This window comes from Pongo pygmaeus, chromosome 3 (genome assembly GCF_028885625.2).
Source record: "Pongo pygmaeus isolate AG05252 chromosome 3, NHGRI_mPonPyg2-v2.0_pri, whole genome shotgun sequence".
NCBI classification, from domain to species: Eukaryota; Metazoa; Chordata; class Mammalia; order Primates; family Hominidae; genus Pongo; species Pongo pygmaeus.
The window spans coordinates 140916471-140937096 of NC_072376.2; the positions used below are offsets into that span (position 1 = coordinate 140916471).

Genomic DNA, 20626 nt, shown 5'->3' on the forward strand with positions numbered 1-20626 from the left:
CTTGCCCTTCGTTGTCTGTTGTCTTGAGTCTTATAGAATAGGTTTGAACCTTTCACTGTCGGTTTTGGAGGAGTCACTGAGGATGTTGACGGGGCAAGTGACAGGATCGACACCCTTGTAGAGAGATTATATAGCAACCAGGAGTCTGAAGGATTAGAGGCTGGGGAAAGAGTGGGAAAGCAGTTAGTAGGCTAGGGTATTTGTGCGTGAGGTGAGGAGACTCAGAGCTAGGGGAGACATTAGAGCAGGGGTTGGCAAACATTTTTTATAAAGGGCCCGATCATATTTTAAGTCTGCCTTAATTACTCAACTCTACCTTGTCACGAGAAAGCAGCCGTAGACAATACTTGAATGAGTGTAGCTGTCTTCCAGTAAAACTATGGACATTGAATTTTTAATATAATTTCAGGTATGAAATATTCTTTTGATTTTTAAAAAATCATTGAAATATGTAAATTTTTAGTTCTGGAGAGGTGCAAAAACAACTTATAAGCCATATTGCTGAGCCCTGCATTAGAGGTACTTGAGGGAGAGCGACACAATTGGTAGTAAATGACCACATACTCTATCCTTCAATATGGAACACTTTTGGAAGTAAAGTAGGGCATTAATAATTATAGCCAGAGAACAAGAGTTATATCAGTTTTATCCCTTATATCAGTTGTATCCCAGGCAAACCTAAAGGAATAGTCACCTTAAGGTTAAGGGTTAGGAGAAGTCAAAATTGCTTTAGGACTTGGTAACAGAAAGTGGGAGGTGCCAGTGATGGAAATAGGAAGATAAAGAAGAAACTGGTTTTGAGGAGAAGATAGCTGTAGCAGTCCCAAGAGCCATATACAGTTGAGACAACATTGATAGGAAGGAAGAAAGCACCCCAGAAGCAGGCCACTCCTTATGTCTTAATGACCAGAACTGGGCTATTAGCTGTCCCTAAAGCAGTAACAGACAAGTAGCATGGGACATCCATGATTGCCTAGTGTTTATCTGGCTTTTCAGGACTCTGTTGAGCATTGCTGGACATTTATCATCTCTGGTTCCTTCCAACTAAATGTCAGTACCACACCTCAGGCATTGTGACACCATAAAGCAACCTTTTTTCCCTCCCACCCCCCAGAGGTGTGCTGCTGGTTGAGAACCACTAGCTTAGACCCTCAGGATTTACCTTGGAGCTGAATTATGTGTGTGTAGATTTCTTTTCCAGTTGGTTTGGAGGGAAGAGAGGAATTGGGCAGTATTAAAGTTCTGCTGTCAAGGAAGTGGGGTGGGGAATGTTGGGTAGCTAACCAACATTGGCTGCCACGTGAAGTAAAAAGTTTTCCTTTATACCCTTGATAAAATAGTGTCTCGACTTCTTCACACTTGAAGCCTTCCCGAAACCCCAGCTTTTTTGATTCTCATTGTAAGCCCCTTGAACTGGACTAGTTGGAAGTTCTTATTTTCCACCCTAAGTAACAAGCTCTTGTCCCAATAGGATACTCTTGCTTTGAGTACTGCAATAACTTTCCAATTGGTGACTTGCCGTCAGTCTTTTGCTATTTCATTCCTACATGAAGAGACTAGAACTGTGTTCTGATTTCCTTTGCTCAGACACCAGTCCCCAGGGGTGCTCTGTAATTTAAAGAGGACAACTCGGAAAGCTCAGTTTGCACTCAAGGGCCTCCATAAGTCCCTGAGTGGCTTCCCTGCCTTCCCGTTCCCCAGCAAACAATCCCTTGGATACCCTCTATTAAATGATAACGTTTCCCCTTACGATACCTAGTCCCTTGCCCCATATATGCTATGTGTGTTCCACAGTCTAGGACTTGACTCATGCTGTTTCCGCACGGAGCATGCCCTTCTTATTTCCAACCATACAAATTCCATTACCTATCCATTCTTTTAATTCTGCTTCCACCTGGGGCCTCTATCAGCCCACATTAACCTATCTTCTTTGAATTTCTGCGTGTTCCTTACCTGTACCACCCATTGTGGCATTTTATTTTATGCTCTTTTTGACTATTCTGTTACTGAAACTGTCCTTTAGATCCCAAGATTTCTACTTTTCCCCTGTGGATGCTTTTTTATTTTTTTTATTTTTGACTTCTTTCTACCCTCCTTTTCCTCTTACATCCCTACTTTGCCTAGAGGTCATCTACATTGTTTTCTCCTGTTGTTAGCTTTTTTCCCCTGACACTTCATCTATTTACTGATTTACTTGTAAATCTCTGGAATATATTAGTACTAGCCACCAAATATTTCTATTTCTTTTTCCGCACACATAGATTTGGACTTCCCTACTCCTTTTACCTCAAGAATGGCCAATGAAATGTGATTGGAAGTGACTTGTGTCATTTCCAAATAAAAGCTTTAAGAGCCTGTGGACATTTATCCTGCGCACTTTCTTCCTGCCAACAGTGATGAAATATTTTAATTATCTATTGTCCCATGACAAAGCACCTTAAATCTTAATGGTTTAAAACAGTCACTATTTTATTATCTGTAACAGTTTTGTGGGTTGAGTAGGCTCATGGGCAGTTGTCTAATCTTGCTCAGGGTCTCTCATGTGGTTCCAGCCTGGTATTGTTTGGGGCTGGAGTTTCTGGAGGCTCAACTGGGTTGCTAGAGTAGCTGAGCTTTTCTATTTACCCATGCCATTCCAAAGACTCTGATTCGCATGGCTTCTTCAGCAGAGTAGCCTGACTTCTTTCTTCCATGGTGGCTTAGGATTCTCAAATGCAAAAAAGCAAAAACTTCCAGGTTTTGTAAGTCTTAGGTCTGGAAATGACATGTTGTATTGGTAAAAGCAGTCACAGGGCCTGCTCAATTTTAAGGGAAGAGGAAATAAACACTTGATGGGGTGGAGGGAGAGTGACAAAGAATTTGTGGCCAACAAAAATTTTTGTCAACCACAGAGTTCCAGGAAAATGTGGCCATCTTTAATCACTACTCCAACGATGTTTCAAATTGAGTGGGCTTCCATCAGCCAGGGTCTCGGAGACAGGACAAAGTGGAAAAGACCTCCCAACTAACATACCTAGGTATATGAATAAGAAATACATCTCTGCTGTTCTGAGTCACTTAGCTATTTGGAGTTGTTTGGTATCAACTTTTGCATACTAATACAAAAATTGGTACTGGAAATAGGGTGGTGCTATAACAAAAATCTAAAATATGAGTCACTGACATATATAATAATTGTGTTAGAAATACTAGTGGTTGGTTGGTTGTTAGGCAGCATCCAGCTTTGACTCACTTACGCATTTCCCAGTGAACCTAGCTCAGAAGTTTGCACCATGATATTCAATAAATAATTCTTAAATAAGAGAGATTGTTTCTTGTAATTTTTCCCTATTTTAGGGAAAAACTTTTTTTTTTTTTTTCCCTGTATCACATTTTTCTTGAAACATTGGAGTGCCACGAACATATCATTTGATGCTCTGTTTGAGTGCCACCAGTGAGTTTCCTGATGTTTAAGTTTGGCTCGTGGGCAGCCACCTTCCTCTCCACTTTCTCTTGGGAGCCATCCTGCTCATGGAAAGTGTGCTTTCTCCTCTGCTACCTCACACAAGTTTCAAAGGAGCTTGCTCCTGCCAAGGGAGGCTTGGGGTAAGCTGAACAGCATCAGCTCCCTGGGGGAAGGGAAATTTCAGGTTTGGAGCTAAGTTCACTTCCAGGGAGTGACAAAGCCTGTTTGAACTTTAATTCACAGAGTAAAAGAGTTCAATGTTGGCCATTAATGATTTTGGACTTTAACATGAAGTTGGTACTGATTACTTTGGGCCATAATTTAGAAGGACAGAGTAATTTAATCTCTGAACTTTTAATTTCTCTTTGGAAAATTAATACTGGGAGAGGGTCAAAATCAAATTGAGAACATCTTGTTGGTTCTTAGTTATTAAAGTATTTGATCACATTTTAGAAATTCTGATAACGTTGGGCAAGCTGACAGGACATAGTTTGAGATGGCAGTAGAACATATTGTGAATTACAGCCTTGGATACAGAATAGTATTGGAACTGATTTAATCGATAAATTGTTCTGACCCATTCAGGGCATTTTGGGGACAGACTCTACTAGTGGCCCCAGGACATCCTACAAAAGAGGTGAAATCAGTATTGGAGAAGTGGTCTCATGAAGATGGGAGCACGACTACTACAATTGACTGCTGACTTCTCACCCAAGGAAATAACTGTATCCCAGCCTGATCTCAGTGGATAATCCCACAGAGTTAAGGTAATGGTCTTCATACTTTTGCTGACACTCCCCTAAAATAGTTTTTAAATTGACATGTAAAATATTTTGACCTTAGTTGCAAAACATGTAATTTTTTGCGTAATATAAATGTGCATATTTTAAAATAAAAAGGGTTATGTTACCTAAAATGCAATCTAAATGAAATCTAAATCCATAGAAAAGGAATACTCACCATCATTTATTTTCACAGAAATTTTACATTATGCCTTTTCCTATCTGAATTTGTATTTTCATTCTACTTCCCTAACAGAATTTTATTTTAATGTATTTTGTGCCCAAATATATTTTATTGCTTACTCTATTATTCTTTTCCACAATAATAAGTTGTTTATAGGCCGGGCATGGTGGCTCACGCCTGTAATCCCAGCACTTTGGGAGGCTGAGGTGGGTGGATCATCTGAGCTCAGGAGTTCGAGATCAGCCTGGCCAACATAGTGAAACCCCTGTCTCTACTAATAATACAAAAATTAGCTGGGTGTGGTGGTGGACACCTGTAATCCCAGCTACTTGGGAGGCTGAGGGAGGAGAATCACTTGAACCTGGGAGGTGGAGGTTGCAGTGAGCTGAGATCATGCCTTTGCACTCCAGTGTGGATGACAAGAGTGAGACTCTATCTCAAAAAAAATAGTTTGTAATTAAAAAAAAATTCCTATGACTATAAGGTTCTAAATGTCAAAAATTTCTTTTGAATGGAGTTATCATTACAGTTATTGTTAGTACATAATAATCATACCTACATTATAAATTTTTACAAATAATTACTAAAGAGAACTAAAATTTTATTGGAAATATATCTCTCAACGAAGTGAATGCAGCTCCTTCTCCTCAATTACTTCATGTATTTATAGGTAAATGTAACTTTTTGCTAGGCAACAAAATGGGAAAATATGTTGGGTGATAATTAGGTACAGGGCTTACAAAAGCAAATAAATGATTGTTGTTAAATGTGTTGTTTAAAATAGAAAACAATATATCTAAATCTATTACATGAATGGTAGGAATGAATAATGAGGTGAGAAATGTTTAACAAATAACACTGAGCAGACATATTTGGGTAAAAAAATGAATATAGATTTACTGTATTCAATAATCTTTTGGCAAAAATTAATTAGAATATTTTCTTCTAAGATCTGAATATCTATTCAAGAAAGTAAGAAACATTAACTTTCTAGTTATATATGTTCCTTTTTCATGTAACATTAATATATTGAAAGGAAATTTGGAATTTTTTACATTCTTTTCCTTGAAATCATTTGGAATTTGCAGCTGAGACACAGGAGAATGAGATTTTATATCAAATGCTCTCATTCCGGAGTAAGTGTGCCTTGTAGCTAATTGGTATTTCCCAGAATGATTTTCACAAATCTTGCATATCCAGATTCCGAGATGTATATGTGGAGCATGGAACCTGACTGTGAGTTTGCTATCTGGATGAAGTAGGGTACCACCTCCTTTAGTATTTTTGTTTGCTCTCTCACCCGCGTTCTTTGACATTATCAGGAAATGGAAGAGGAAATGGCATTAGACAAAAATTAGCACAACCCCTGCCCTTGCCCCAGTGTATGTACACTCAGAACACCTCAACATAGACCAAAATACCCAATTTCTAGCACCATGCTTTTCTCTTAACTGAAATATATATATAAGGAAAACCAGGAAATCCTCATGTAGGTTTCTTATACCCTGATTAAATCAAATGTTGATTTCAAGACAGTATTTGGAATTGTTCCTTTGTATGATGCCTTAGAGGTTTTTTTGCACACCAGAGCAATTTGCTATAGAAGGATCTGGGATGGGTAAGAAGATGCCAGTCTTTTATAAGCGGGAAGAGAATGATTTTTTTTTTTTTTTTTTAAACTTGTCACTGACTTGAAGCTTAAAGAATGATTTTTAAAAGGAGTTGTAAAAATAGAATTGATGTGACATCTCAACCTCAGTCATGTTTCAGGCAGCTCAATTTTGGGAAAGAATAGGTGAAAGTTGAATAAATGGAATAGATTTCCTTAAAATTTCCTATGCCTCTATTCTCCTTAGAAAGTACTCATGGAATCCCAGGGTAGATTTACGCCAGAGTGAAGGCTACTAAGTTAAGAGAATAAAATTGAGTGGGGAATGTGATGTAGTTACAGGGGGTCCTGTTAACACTCCTGGCCTCTTGGGTCACCCCTTCCTCTTCTCCATGAAGTAAGATACCTGATGGTGAGAAACTGTGAGAAACCTTGTCCTCTTTGGCCAGTCTTACTCTTGGGGCCAGGCTTCTCTCAGGGATCATGCCTTCTGGCCTATTTCTTTGTGCTACAGATTTTACAGGGATAGGCCTGTGGAGTGAAGGGAGGGGAGGATTGCAGTTGCCCTGCACTGCCAGTTAGCACCTTAGTGTAAGCCTGCCTCATCCTACAGTTAGGTGTAGGGAGGCCCATTGTTGCCATGCAATCTCCAGCATCAGCTTTATCAGTAGGCGTGGTAGTTTTCGGCTGTCTACTCTTTTGTGTTAGACTGAATTATTTACAAATCTGTGAAACATATACAAAATATTGACAAGCTTTACTTTGTTATGATTACTGAGTGAAAGTTCTCCAGTAGAACAACTGACTTTTAGCAGCATGCAGGTGCAGAAATTTCTGATGAGAAGAACCAAAAGATCATAACTTTGATTCTTTATTTTCTCTTCTCTCCAGTATCCAGTGCAGTCTCTCAGGTGATTTATACCTTGGTGGGAAAGAGGAGTGTGGTTTACTCCCAAGCCCTAAATACTTTCAGTTCTTAACCGTACTGTGCATATTAATACAATAAGTACTGTGAATTTTCCTAAGTTCTTTTTGGCTATGAGAATATGTTCAATCCTGCTTTTTCCCTTTAATAATATTTTATATACATTTCATAGATTTGTACATAGTAATTATATTTTCAAAATGTTGTTTTCTAAGAGTCTGTTACTGGGACATATATATAAAGCATCAGAAGAGTTAGGTTCAGGAGAAAGAAAATTGCTCTACAGCCTTAAACAGTTAGTTCTTTGAGATTCACTATTGCTGGAGTTTCACAGAAGATGAATGAATACATTAAGGGTTGACTCTAAGGAAGTCAGCTTGCCATTCTGTTTCTTCCTGTGCTGCAAGCGGCCTGGCTTGCTAAGCCTTGGTTTTAACATTCATAAAACTATGATATGAAACACGGCCATCATATGAGAAAATAAGACTAAAAAGCAAAGTAAAGAAGTGATTACTGTAATAGAAGCTATGTGCCTATAGATCTCTAATATAGAAATGGTGCTTTTTAAAGGGGGTACAAATCGATGTTGTTTTATAAGTACTTGGGTCTTTAGAAAATGAGCTGCTTTTCAGATTGCAAAAAACAAACAAACCCCTCAGAAGCTAAGAGCCTTAGTTTAATGCAAAATAAACTGTTTTTGACTCCTCTATAATAAATTGGCACACATAATTCGAGTATTGTCATGCAGAAGCAGAAATTTTGACTAGCTTTACATTGTTATGGTTGCTGAATGAAAGATCTACAGTAGAACAACTGACTTTTAGCAGCATGCAGGTGTAGAAATTTCTGATGAGAGAACCAAGAGATCAAAACTTCAATGCTTCTTTTTCTCTTCTTTCCAGTATCCAATCTATCAAGTTCCACTGGCCCTCCAAAATATTATCCCAAATCTGACTGACCACCTTCCATGTTTTTAGCTACTATCCTAGTGCACGCCATCAGCAGCTGTCATCTGAACCATGACAACAGCTTCTTGACTGGCGTCTTGGTTTCCACTCTTGCCTTCCCAGAGTTCATTCTCTGTTATTAGCCATTTAACAATATAAATCAGACCTATCACTTCCCTTCCTATACTTCACTAATGTCTTTGCCTTGCAATTAGAATAAAATCCAAACTCCTTATCATGGCCTATATGACCTATTCTATACCTTCCCTTTGATTGCTCTCAAATCGCCTTCCTTGCTCATTATGATCCAGTCATATTGATTTTCTGTCTTTGCTTGAATACTCCAACCTCATTCCTACCTTAGAGATTTTGCATTTGCTCTTCCTCTAGGTCTGGAATTCTCTACCCCATTTCTCATGGCTGACTTGTTCTCATCACTCAAGTCTCAGCTCAAATATCCTCTCCTCTGAGAAGCCTTATCCTGACCACCTGTCTAAAGAGCTCTCACATCCTCTCCCCCAACTTTAATCATTCTCTATCCTGCTTAATTTTCTTCATAGCATTTAGCACTACCTGAAATTATCTTATTTTTTACATGTTTATTATCTGTCTGTTAGCCCCTAGTAGAATGTGGAATGTGGTTTCATGGTGGTAGAGCTTTACTGTCTTGTTTCCTGCTTTATCCTCAAAGCTTAGAACAAAGGTTGGCATTTGTTGGGGATTACTAAATATTTGCTGAATAAATGAATAAATCAAGGCCCTGATGTACCCAGAAAAGGCCTTTCAAGGGGCTTTCATCATACTAATTTTTCATAGTTCAGAGTTGTGGCCTTTCGTTTTGAATGCTAAGAAATCTGCTTTTGCCAGCACATGGAAATTTTTTTTCTCCAGGAAAGAACTTTCATGAACTGAGTTACAAGAGTGACATATAAAATCCCTATGCCAATTTATTAGTTTCCAGTGAGCAGTGTAACTGTCACATGGACTCAGAGTTACACCAACATGATGTGTTGAAAAATCTCTGCCTGTAGGCTGACATATAAAGGATAGTGAATTGAATCAGAAAGCTTTTTGAAAAACATTGAATACTAGAAAGGGAAATTAGTTAGATGGCTCATATATTTAAAAGCATTCGTTTATTTCACAAATATTTCAAGATCTCTGTCTTTTGTGTTGTGTGCTAGGTATTGAGGAGTCAACAGGGAATCATATCAAGTACCAGTCCTTAAAGATTTGCAGTCTAGTTGGGGAGGCTGACAATAAGCTGACAATTATAAATCAATGTCAAAATATTTTTTTAGGATAATCTTAGGGTAATATGGGAGGATCTAGATGGGAAACTGAGCCTTAGGGAATTGAGGTGAGCTCTGAGGAGTTAGTGCAGCATGAGGAGAAAGGGCACTGTGTGCAGAAGCTGTGACCTGAACCAAGGTGTGGACCCGGAGAGGGCAGAGTTTTCTGAGAAACACAGGTAGCTGAGTGCGCCGGTAGTGAAGAGCTGGAGGGTGAGGTGAGAAGGCTGCAGATAAGGCTCATGGACTTAGGCTTGGACTTCATCCCTATACAGAGTAAAGAGGAGCCACTGAAAGTTTTGTTTCAGTGGGGAGATAGAATCTATTTTTTAGGTTGCCAGGGCACAGCTGATATTTTGCATTCCTTTCTTCCTAAGAACTTTCCATGAATATCTGGCTGAAGTCTACACTCCCTCCCTTGAACACATGACCCTTCCTTTATATGTACTCTCTAGCCTTATATCCTACTGCTTTGCAGCACATGATCTGTGCTCCAGACGCACCAAACTTCCCCGTTGCCAGATTCACTCCGTCTTTAATTGTGCCTTTGTATCCCCTGCACTTGTGAAGCATGCTCATCTACCCCACTTCCAAAAAATGTTACTGAATCATTTTTCCAAATGACAAAAGTAAGACATGTTCTTTGTAACAAGCCAAAGAACAGAGAGATGTGGAAAGAAAAAGTTAAAACTTTCTCCTTTCCTCTCACCACCACCACCGTACCCATACACACAGAGTCCACTGTGTAAAACAATTTTTTTTAATTTAAATAGATTCATGCTATTCATTTTGTGCAGTCTCTCCGTCTCCCAACAGAATCTCATGGACATCAGTCTAGCACCTGCTGGGTGCCAGGCCCTGTGCTTCACCTCATTTACCCTACAACTACCATGGCACTATTGTTCCCAGTGGGTAGACCAGGAACTGACATGTGATTAATGCCCAAGGTTGCACAGCTAGTGATTGTGGGAGGAGCAACTGGAACTTGGGCAATCTGGCTTTTGAGTCCAAAGTGCTACCACTGCCTTTTACTGTCTCCCAAATTAATGCTATTTTTGTTCTTTTTAATAACTTTACAATATTCGTATGGATGTCTGGAATTTATTCAATTATTTCTCTTGTTGATGAATGTTGAGGTTATTTTTTGCCACTGCATGAAATACCTCAATATGCACTTCTCCAAGGAGGGATTTGAGATCAAAGAACATACTATTTTTATTAAGCATGGCCAAATTATATTCCAAGGATTATGTAGCCCAAGCAACATAGAGGCGTATCTGTTTCCTTATACTCCTGCCAATCCTGGGTGATGCTGATATTTTTAGTTTTTTAGTTTGTTTGTATTTTTCCCCCTGGCTGTGTGATCAGTAAAAACAATACATCTTTATTTTGATTTGCATGTTTCCTGACTGCAGGTGAGACTGTGAATTTTTCTGCATGTTTTTGGGATGTTTGCATTTTTTGTTTCATGATTTGTCTGTGAATTTCCTCTCCTGTCTATTTTTTCTGTTGGGTTGTTTGTCCTTGATCATTTTTGGTGGAGGGTGTGGTATATGTGTATGTGGAAGGATGTTTATAATATAATAAATAATTTTAACCCTTTTTCTGACATAGGTTCAAATACTTTCTCCTTGTCTATATTCATTCACCTTTTGAATTTGCTATGGGATCTTTTACCTTATAGAAGTGTTTGCTTTTTATGTGGTCAAATCTGTTAGTCTTTTCCTTTTGGCTTTCCTGGAATTCACAGGTTTTAGGCATTTCTGTTCATTAAGGATTGGGACACTTGGCCAAGGCTCTCCTTGGAGGTGCTTGATGGGCTTTGAAAACTTGTGTCTCAGACTCTTTTACCTTTGTTTCTACTTCCCAGTCTCCTTCTGAGAGATCTGTTCTTTCTTGGAATTTGTTATTACATTCAACTAGATTAAAGCAAAGTCTGTCTGGGCTGGGAATCATTTGTCATTGTAAAAGTGTGTTTGCATGTCTTTTGTCTGATTCACTACGTTTTAATTTTCTGTTTCTCTCTCCATGTTTTAAGGAGTAATCATCATGCTCCATTTTGTTTTTGAGCCATCTTCAGCCTTTGAGTCCTTAAGCTTTTTGGAGACAGTTTGTGGAGAAGGTATGCCCTTGATATAAGGCCTGTGGATAGTGATGACGATTGGTTTTGAGGCTGTGGATTTGAGAATGAGTTAGTCTCTGTCTTTGATTATAACTGTATAATCCTGGGAAGTTGTAATAGGTCTCCAGGCCCTTTTCCATAAAATAATAATACTGCTCTGAAGCTACTTTTTGACAGTGCAGGAGAGGACTCTAACAGTTAATTTAGATGTTTCGTCCTTGTTGGTCGCATTTCAAGAATACTTTAATTTCAAGACGTGCTCACACCTTCACAAATTACCTTGGTGTACCCCTCTTTTCATTCACTGTTAGCCCATGAAAGAAGGATAAAATTTGTTTGCCTTAATGACTGGTATCTTTTATAGAGTCTCTAGAATGAACTGCCTATTTCACTGTTGAGAAGAGAAACATTCAAATTCTTCGTGGAAGTTAAATTTGGGGTCATTTTACACAAACCATGGCTTTGGTCCAAGGAACTGAGATAGATCATGTGAGTTGGGAGTAGACAAGGGAAAGAGTCTGGCCTGCATTGTGGTAGATTTTTAAAAATTTAAATCCTTATGTTTAATCGAGAAATAATAATTGTATATATTTATGGGGTACAATGTGATGTTTCGATATATGTATGCATTATGGAATGATTATACCAAGTGAATTAACATATCTATAACCTCACATACTTACCATTTTTTTCTGTTGAGAATATTTAAAATATATTCTTTTGACAAATTTGATATATAAAATACATTGCTATAACTATGATTATTAATACATAATAATGCTATTGTATGATAAATTTCAAAAAATTATTCCTCTTCTCTAACTTTGTATATCCTTTGACCAACATCTCCTCAGCCACTCTCTAGACTCCCAGCCTCTGGTAATCACCATTCTCTACTTTTATAAGTTCAACTTTTTTATATTCCACATACAAGTAAGATTATTCAGTATTTGTCTTTCTATGCCTGGCTTATTTCGCCTAGCATATTTTCTTTTGGATATGTCCACTTTCTTTTGTCCATTGATGGACACTTAGGTTGATTTCATAACTTGGCTATTGTAAACACTGCAGCAATGAACATGGGAGTGCAGATATCTCTTTGACATACTGATTTCAATTCTTGTGGATATATGCCTAGAAGTGGGATTGCTGGATCATATGGTAATTCTATATTTAGTTTTTTGAGGAACCTCCATATTGTTTTCCATAGTGACTTTACTTAGTGGATTTCGGAATGCACACAGAATTTGTTCCAGGTTTATTAATGGGCTCATAGAAAATAAAGCAAGAAGAGACGTAAAGTTATTAGCCAGGTGTCCCCCATGCCCTCAGGCTGGTGAATAACAAAACCAATCAGTGAAGGCAGTTTGTTGAATTGCTCAGTTGATAATACTCTTGGATGTTAGCTAATTTTAGGGGATTTGGGGATAAGTACTAGGATTGAGAAGCTAATTGGACAAGTGGATCTCAGGAGAACTCATGGCTGACCCATTGATCTGGTTCATTCTTTGCCTCCCATCTCCATGAGATTTGAGGCAGCATGGCCCTGCTCTTAGCTCTGGATCTATTACATAAGAGGAGATGACTATACCAACTCCTTGCTTAAAAGTCTTTCTGTCCCTTATCCTCAGGCCTTGAAAGTTTTAGACTGTATGCAGAAATTAAAATCAATTAATATATTTAAATGCTATGTGCAAGACATTGTATGGGATGGTGTGTGTGTGTGTGTGTGTGTGTGTGTGTGAAAGAGAGAGGAGAGAGGGAGAAAGAGAAGAGAGTGCTGTATTAGGTAAGGCAGAGTTCTTGCCTCCAAGGAGCAGAGGTTGCTAACTCAATTGCCTAGGAGTCCAGGTAGATTCAGTCAGTCACATGGCTTTGCATGTGTAAGAAAAACAACAGAGTAAGCCAGATAAATGACATCAGATTCTTACTTGTGTCACTCACAATAGGAGGTGGTGGGTGCTATGGCAAATGGGAGTTGCACACCCTATGTAAAGGGAGCAGCCCATACAATGATCTAGCATAGTGGTTTTCAAAGTATGGGGTCCCTGGACCCACAGCATCAGAATCACCTGGAAACCTGTTAGAAATGGAAGATTTTCAGCCCCGTCTCAGCCCACTGATTCAGAAACTCTAAACATGGGAGCCTTGCAGTCTCTGCTTTAATATGCTTTGGCGATTTGAGAACCACTGTTGTAGCATGGTGTTGCCTTGTGGGAATTTAGATCCAGTGTTGCTAGATCTTTTGATTTTTTCAAGGGAAGCTGTAAAGCTAAATCCTTATGGAATCTACTGATTTTTAAATATTAGAAGTTGTACAGGATATATGTAATTTTGGGGAGCATGAGGAGTGGGAAGAGGTACCCTGTACAGGCCAGACTGCAGGCTAAAGAAACCACATCTGTGAGTCTCGTGGCCTCCAGGCCATATTCTAAGTATGAACTTAGAATAATTAAATGTCTGCTTCATTGTTGTACTAGAGCAATGATTTTCAGAGAGAGAGAGAGGAGAAGTGGGAGAGAGAGAGAGAGAGAGAAAGAGTGAGTAGACTGCAAGGCAAAAGGGGGCTTCTAAAGGCTGCACAGAAATCTGATCCTTCCAGAGCATCCCTCAGGTATGTGAATAAGGAAGAAAAGAAGCCCCTGCTGTGGCTCTTGAGCACTGTGGATTATAAACTGTGTTCACATCTGTTCTTTCATCAGGTCCTCACAACATTGTGCAACAGGTGTGAAAGATGTAGTCTCCATTTACGGCTACTGAAATAGGCTGAGAGAGGGTAAGTGATTTGACTAAGGTCACATAGCTTGTGAGGCTTAAATCTGAGACTAGATACCTAATTCTATACTTTCTAAACTAGAGTTTCTCTCTTATACATAGTTATGTATATTTATGTGTGTTTGTATATCCAAACACCACTAATTCCTGAAAGGATCTGGTGTGGCTCACAGGTGACTGGTTTTTGTCCTGTTCCTTATGACTGAGCCTCAGCTGGTCCCCTCCCTGGGGTGATGTGCTGCCTCAGGCCCCAGATCTTCTTCCTTTTTTCTTCTGTGAACTCCTTAGTACCAGTTGTCCCTCTTGGAACCTTTCTCCCACACCAGTTCTGCTCCTGGACTCTGACTACTCGGGGTCCCAGGTTTCCCTGTTCTGGCCTGTCTTGCCACTGACTGAACCTCACTGGGACACTGGTTCTAGAGCTGTCCCCTGTATGGGTGATATGTGACCCAGGCATCTGCCATCTGCAACTAGACTGAGTGTCCTGACTCATTTTCCATAGGCTGCTGAGCTGCCACCAGAGTAGTGGCTTTCTGACATGTGGCAAGTTTAGAATAAATGATGTATATTATTATATTAGGAGAGCTAGAATATAGGATTCTTTCAAGTATTTTACCTCATCTAGCTTAAAATGCAACAGGCATGTATCCAGATAGCACTACCAGAAAATTTTTAGTAGTTTGAAATTTCTGGGGCCTGTTAAATATGATTTTGATGAATTCTGCATTGTGCTGGGTATGGGGTGGGCATTGTGACAGTTTTAGATACAGTCTTTTGGAGGGGCTGTTTCTTCCATGTTTGGAAACCAAGTGCTAGGGAGGGATGATGGGGGAGAGCTGGTGGTTGCTGAGTGTCCGGGTATTTACAACAGGACCCTGCGTGTGCAGTGAATCAGAAACTGTTCAGTCTTCTCTTTCCTCGCCCTCACCCCAAACCATCCATGTAACTGTCTGTGTGTTGAGGCGGGTGGTGTTGGGGGTGGGAGAGAGATCTAGTGACTATGAAAGCACTAGGGTGCAGAAATGTCTTGGTACAGTGCTGCTGTGGATATTGGTAGGAGGAAATACAGAAGGTACCTTTTGCAAGGACCTCACGTAGCCCAGGGTTGGCTTCTATTAGTTTTTTTTTTTTTTTTTTTTTTTTTTTTTAATCAGAGAATAACAGATCACTAGTGGGAAGGGTGTGTTTCAGCCATATCTTGGATGCTTCCTTACTTCATTTGACTTAATTCAGAAACTATGCAATAGTTTTGTGTGTGACTTGTGCTGTTTCCTTTTCACGTAATGAGTTTTATTTAAAGTCCTCATAACCATTTTTTTGTTTTGTTTTGTTTTCTATGGTAGGAATAATCAAATGAGAACTGTAAACAGTTTTGGGGCCATTTTTACTCGACAAAACTGTTCTCCTGAGCCAGACCTCTTTCTTTCTCCCTCTGAAACACTTAGGGGCGGGAGAACCAGACTTTTATAGGAGAAATATGAATTCTTGTGCATTGTCACAAACTGGTTAATAAATAATTTAAAAGCAGAAAGAGTCCTGTTGAAATATTGGACTCCAACTTTGTCCAATAGACATACTGAGTACCAAGGATTTCTCAGCTTATTTGAACAAATGTAGGAAGATATTTAAAATTTCCCTCAGTGACCACATAGAATGTCATTTCTCTATCTTCTTCAACACAGAGCTGTTGGGTAGAAAGTGAAGGCTGAAGGTAGCCTGGAATAATAATAACAACAGCTTATTTATGTTGTTTTGTACCAAAGCTGTTCGTATATGTTTGTGTGTGCATATTATGTGTGTACAGGTATATCCATATATATATGTATACACACACACACACACACACTACACGTGTGTGTATATATATATATATATATATATATGGATATACCTGTACACACACAACACACACACGTATAAATACACCTTTAATCCTCACAATAATGTATGGGTCAGGTACAATTATTATCACCATTTTACACATGAGGAAACTGAGGCACAATGATGCTAAGCAGCTCTTCTAAGCTCACACAGCTAGAAACTGATCATTTGCATCCAGGCAGTCTATACCATATCAGTTCCCTTGACATATTCTTACAGGACTCAGTGAGGATCAAAGTTCTCCAATCCTGGCACCTGTGCTAAAGCTACCCCACAGGCTGGTTCTGTTGTGTGAGACATTGATGCTGTCACTCACCAATCTGCCTAGACCACAGTAGCTGACATTTACTGAGCACTTACTATGTGCCAGGTAATGTGGGAAGTATTTTATATACATCATCTTACCAAATCCTCCCAGCAGACTTATGAAGTAGGGGCTGTTTTACATATGAGGAAACTGAGACCTGAAGAAGTTAAGTAACCTGCTCAAGATAAATGCTAGTAGGTACAGGCTCAAGATTTACCACTTATGCTCTTCTGCTCTCTTGCTCAGGAGCTGGGCTCCTAACTTTGTGCTCCTAGTAAGGACTCTGCTAGTGCACATTTTCTCTATGTCATGACTTTTGCTAGCAGCCTCCTGAAGTCAAGGGTTAAGGGTGCTTTCAAGAGGAGAAAGCCTGGCTTAACAGGGAATCTGGAAGAGAGGTGACAGGAACTCTTCCCTTCAATGGAATCTGAGCAGTGAGTTATAGTGAGTTCCTGTGGGGGAAGGGCATTGATTGCTAAAATGGGAGCTCTTAAATATTCATTATGGTTGGTTACATTTTGGCCTTCACTCTTAACAATTACTATTTGATTCCATTTTATTTAATATATGACCTTTATATTTCTTTTATTTATTCATTTGGCCACTGTTGATACCTTGAATATTTTAGCTGCCTACTATAGTCAAAGAGCTCTAGCAGAATTACTTGAAAATAGAATCAATTCATCTAAATTAGCCATCAATATTATGTTGTAAAAGGGATAATTATAGTAATGCCATTATATAAAATGAAAGTATAAATATATGTAATAGATTCAACATGAGAATAAATGTTTAATTCTGGCATCTTCTCTAGATGTCTCTTATTTCAACACTCCTTAAGCTCCGACTCTCTGCTAGCCACCCTGGGAGGTGCTGGGATTATAAAGATAATAAGCCATGGACCTTGTCTTCAAGGGATATGCAATCCCTGCTGGGAGACAATTGATAAAGAGCTATGAGAACACTAAGGGCGGATGCAACCCAGAGCAGAGGAGGTGGGGTGGAGATGCTGGCCAGGAAGGCTACTTGGAGGAGGTGATCCCAGAGCATTTAATATATCACACTGGTGAGAGCAGGAAGGCTTGGTAGCTCAGCACCTGGGCTCTGGAGTCAGGGGTGTTCAAATCCTGGCTCTCCTGCTTGCAGTTAAGTTTGTTTACTGTGGTGTTGCAGTTTCTCAGCTCCATTATACTCTTTTTTTTTTTTTTTTTTGAGATGGAGTTTTGCTCTTATCGCCCAGGCTGGAGTGCAGTGGTGTGATTTTGCCTCACTGCAGCCTCCGCCTCCCGGGTTCAAGTACTTCTCTTGCCTCAGCCTCCCAAGTAGCTGTGATTGTAGGTGCTCGCCACCACACCTGGCTAATTTTTGTATTTTTAGTAGAGAAGGGGTTTTACCATGTTGGTTAGGCTGGTCTTGAACTCCTGACCTCAGGTGATCCACCTGCCTCAGCCTCTCAAAGTGCTGAGATTACAGGCGTGAGCCACCGCACCTGGCCCATTATACTTTTATGGAACCACTGTTGTATATGTGATCTGTTGTTTTACTGAAACATGATGTGGCAGCACATGACTGTAGACGGAAATACAATCACAGGAGAGGGTGTTTGGGCTAAGGTGTCATGATGTCATGGAACAGTCTTTCCCCTTGATGCCCACAGTCTCATGAAAAATTGAAGGATATATTCTAGATGAGTGTTTGGAAAAATCTGATGGACTCTTGGGAAAGTAAATTATAAAATTAAAACACATTTTTTTTTTCAGTAAAGTGTAAAACTGGTCATCCTCCACATGAAAGAGAATACTAAACTTTAAACCAAAATATAAAAAGAAAGATTGCTAGTTGTTTTTTATTTAATCCTTTTTGGTGAAAATATTAGTTTGCAAATTGTCATCTAAGGTCCCTGCCATCATTTGGAAAGTCAAGTGAAAAAAGAAAGAAAAAGTCATCTGAACATTAGTCTGAATTCCAAACCTCATCATAAACTCTGGGAGAAAGGTGAAAGTTCAGCTTTTCCCATTGGCCTGGACTGGAATATCTGCCTTTCTCTTGCAGTTATATCTCTATTAGCAAATTGTCTGGAAGCAAAGATACTTTAGTCAGCTGTGGTCAAACATGAAAATGCTCATGAGATATGCAAAGCAGGGTAGCCTGAGCTCAGCCATGATGGCTGAGAACAGCCTTAGTCTGTCTGTCTGTTTGGGTGCCTGACTGCCTGCACTCAGCTACAGAGCAGTGGGGCTGCAAGTCCTCATGGTTTCTCCTTGGGGCTTTTATCTTTTCCTTTTCCCTCGATTAGCCAGGATTCCCCCCGCCATCACAGGGCTGGTCTTAGCCCCTCCCTCTGATATCAGCTGTTCCCACTCCACTTTCAGCAACCTGGCATCCTGTTTGTGATCATTCTCCCAGTCCCACCATTAGGCAGTTGCTCTACCCCTTCCCTCTATCAAAGCATGAAAGGACCATGAGGCCCAGATGCAATGGTTCCAATGTACATTTCTATTTCCACCAGTGAGCCTTTCTGTCCTGGGGTGCCTGGGACTAACCACAATGCCTTTCCTCGAGGCTCCGGCCCCAGCCTTAGGCAGTGAAAAAGACCAAAGCCTACCTGTACCAAGGAAATTCCTGGGCTGCTGGCCTCTTCCACCCTGCTCTTACATTCTAACCCTCTCAACCCTAACTTCTCCCTTCTCTTTACCTCAGAGGCTTCTGTGGCATATTTTAAGTTTTTCCAGAATGTCCAGTGCTATTTTAATAAACATTGAACTCCATTTTCATACTGTATGAAATGCTTTTTCCAAAATTGAGACATGAGTCTCAGTGCCTCTTATATTGTTTTCATGTCTGAAAATGAAGTTTATGACAGAGGAATGTGTTGATGGAATATAATATCTTCATGAATAGAAGCATTAGTAAACTGGCTCAGTTGTCATTAAGAAATACTTTCATTTGCTTTTTGACAAAATAGTCATGAGTGAATAGCAAGTAATGCATTAAGAACAGCTGATTTCTTATTTATTGCACTCATTCATATTAAAATAACAATACAGAAAATAAATATAGAAAAACTTCACTTACAATCCTATTGCTCCGTGTAATTACTGTTTTATTTTCCTGTGTTCCCTTTCAGGCCTAGGCCATGTATTAGGAGGCTGCTGAATGGGGCTCCGAATACAGCTCCATGGTAAAGGAATTCTTGTGAAAAGTTGTGTTCCATTTGTGTATTGTATTTCAAACTAGCTCTGGGCACTACCCACATTTTAACTTGCTGTGTTAACCAGCTTTAGTTTATTATCTCAGAACTTTGGCTGCATCATTATAGTAGCAACATTCACCTTTTTTTGGCAGTGGTGGGGCCTTTACCACCAGCATATCAAGGAATATCGCAATAAGCTGCATGACACTAGATTTTTTTTTTTTTTTTTTGAGACGGAGTCTCACTCTATCATCTAGGCTGGAATGCAGTGGCATGGTCTCGGCTCACTGCAACCTCTGCCTCCCAGGTTCAAGCAGTTCTCCTGCCTCAGCCTCTTGAGTAGTTGGCGTTACAGGTGTGTGCCAACACATCTGGCTTTTTAAAAAAATTTTTTTTATTTTTAGTAGAGATAGTGTTTCGCCATGTTGGCCAGGTTGGTTTTGAACTCCCGATCTCAAGTGATCTGCCCGCCTTGGCCTCGCAAAGTGCTGGGATTGCAGGCGTGAGCTACCGTGTCCGCTCAACACTAGATCTTAATTGCATATTTCCAAAAGGTTAGTGAGTTTATGGATATTAATAGGCCTTCATACGTAAGAGCTGAATTCCCTCTTTATCTGGGATTCTTATGTTCTGTTGATATTATGGAAAGTTCTCAGCTCGTTGATATTATGGAAAGTTCTCAGCTCAAGACAGGCAATGAATTGGGCCTGAAGTCATACTCTATCCTCTAAATGGGGCAGCAATGCATATTTTCAAGCTCAAGAAAGAAATGACTCCCTCTGGCCTCTCCCCCTTTGTAATTTTCTTCCCGAAATTGTAGACATCTTGTCTTGGTATTTACAGCATTTGCCTGATTACAAAAGTAATCTGAAGTGTTGATGAAAAACACAATTTCCTGGGGCCTTTCCAGGCCTATTGAATCAGAATTCTGTGGAATGGCTTGGTTTAAACAGGCACCTTTGGTGATTTTTACAATCCAGGCAGATTTGGAAACAGTTGTTTATTTGAAAGCAATCCATAGCTACCAGCTCACACATGTGCTTAGCACACTTTTGAGGAAAAGTGGCCAGTCATTCCATCCTCGGGGGATCAACGGTTGTGTAGGCCTTTGTCCTTATTCCGTCCTAAATACGGCATGGCCACGGCTGTACAAAATGTAGGACG

The 20626-nt window shown here is 39.7% G+C and overlaps 1 long non-coding RNA gene across 4 annotated transcripts in view; it reads left to right on the forward strand.

The window, feature by feature from the left end:
- Window positions 1-275: 275 nt before the first annotated feature.
- LOC129034990 (uncharacterized) overlaps window positions 276-20626 on the forward strand; it is a 201389-nt gene continuing 181038 nt past the window's right edge. For 2 of the 4 annotated variants that reach the window (XR_010126135.1, XR_008502065.2), the window contains exons 1-4: window positions 276-409; window positions 2892-3017; window positions 4031-4212; window positions 14009-14082. This is a non-coding gene — a long non-coding RNA (uncharacterized LOC129034990). Of the gene's footprint in view, window positions 410-2891; window positions 3018-4030; window positions 4213-14008; window positions 14083-20626 lie in introns of those variants that run through there. The other 2 variants (XR_010126136.1, XR_010126137.1) reach the window with 1 other exon arrangement.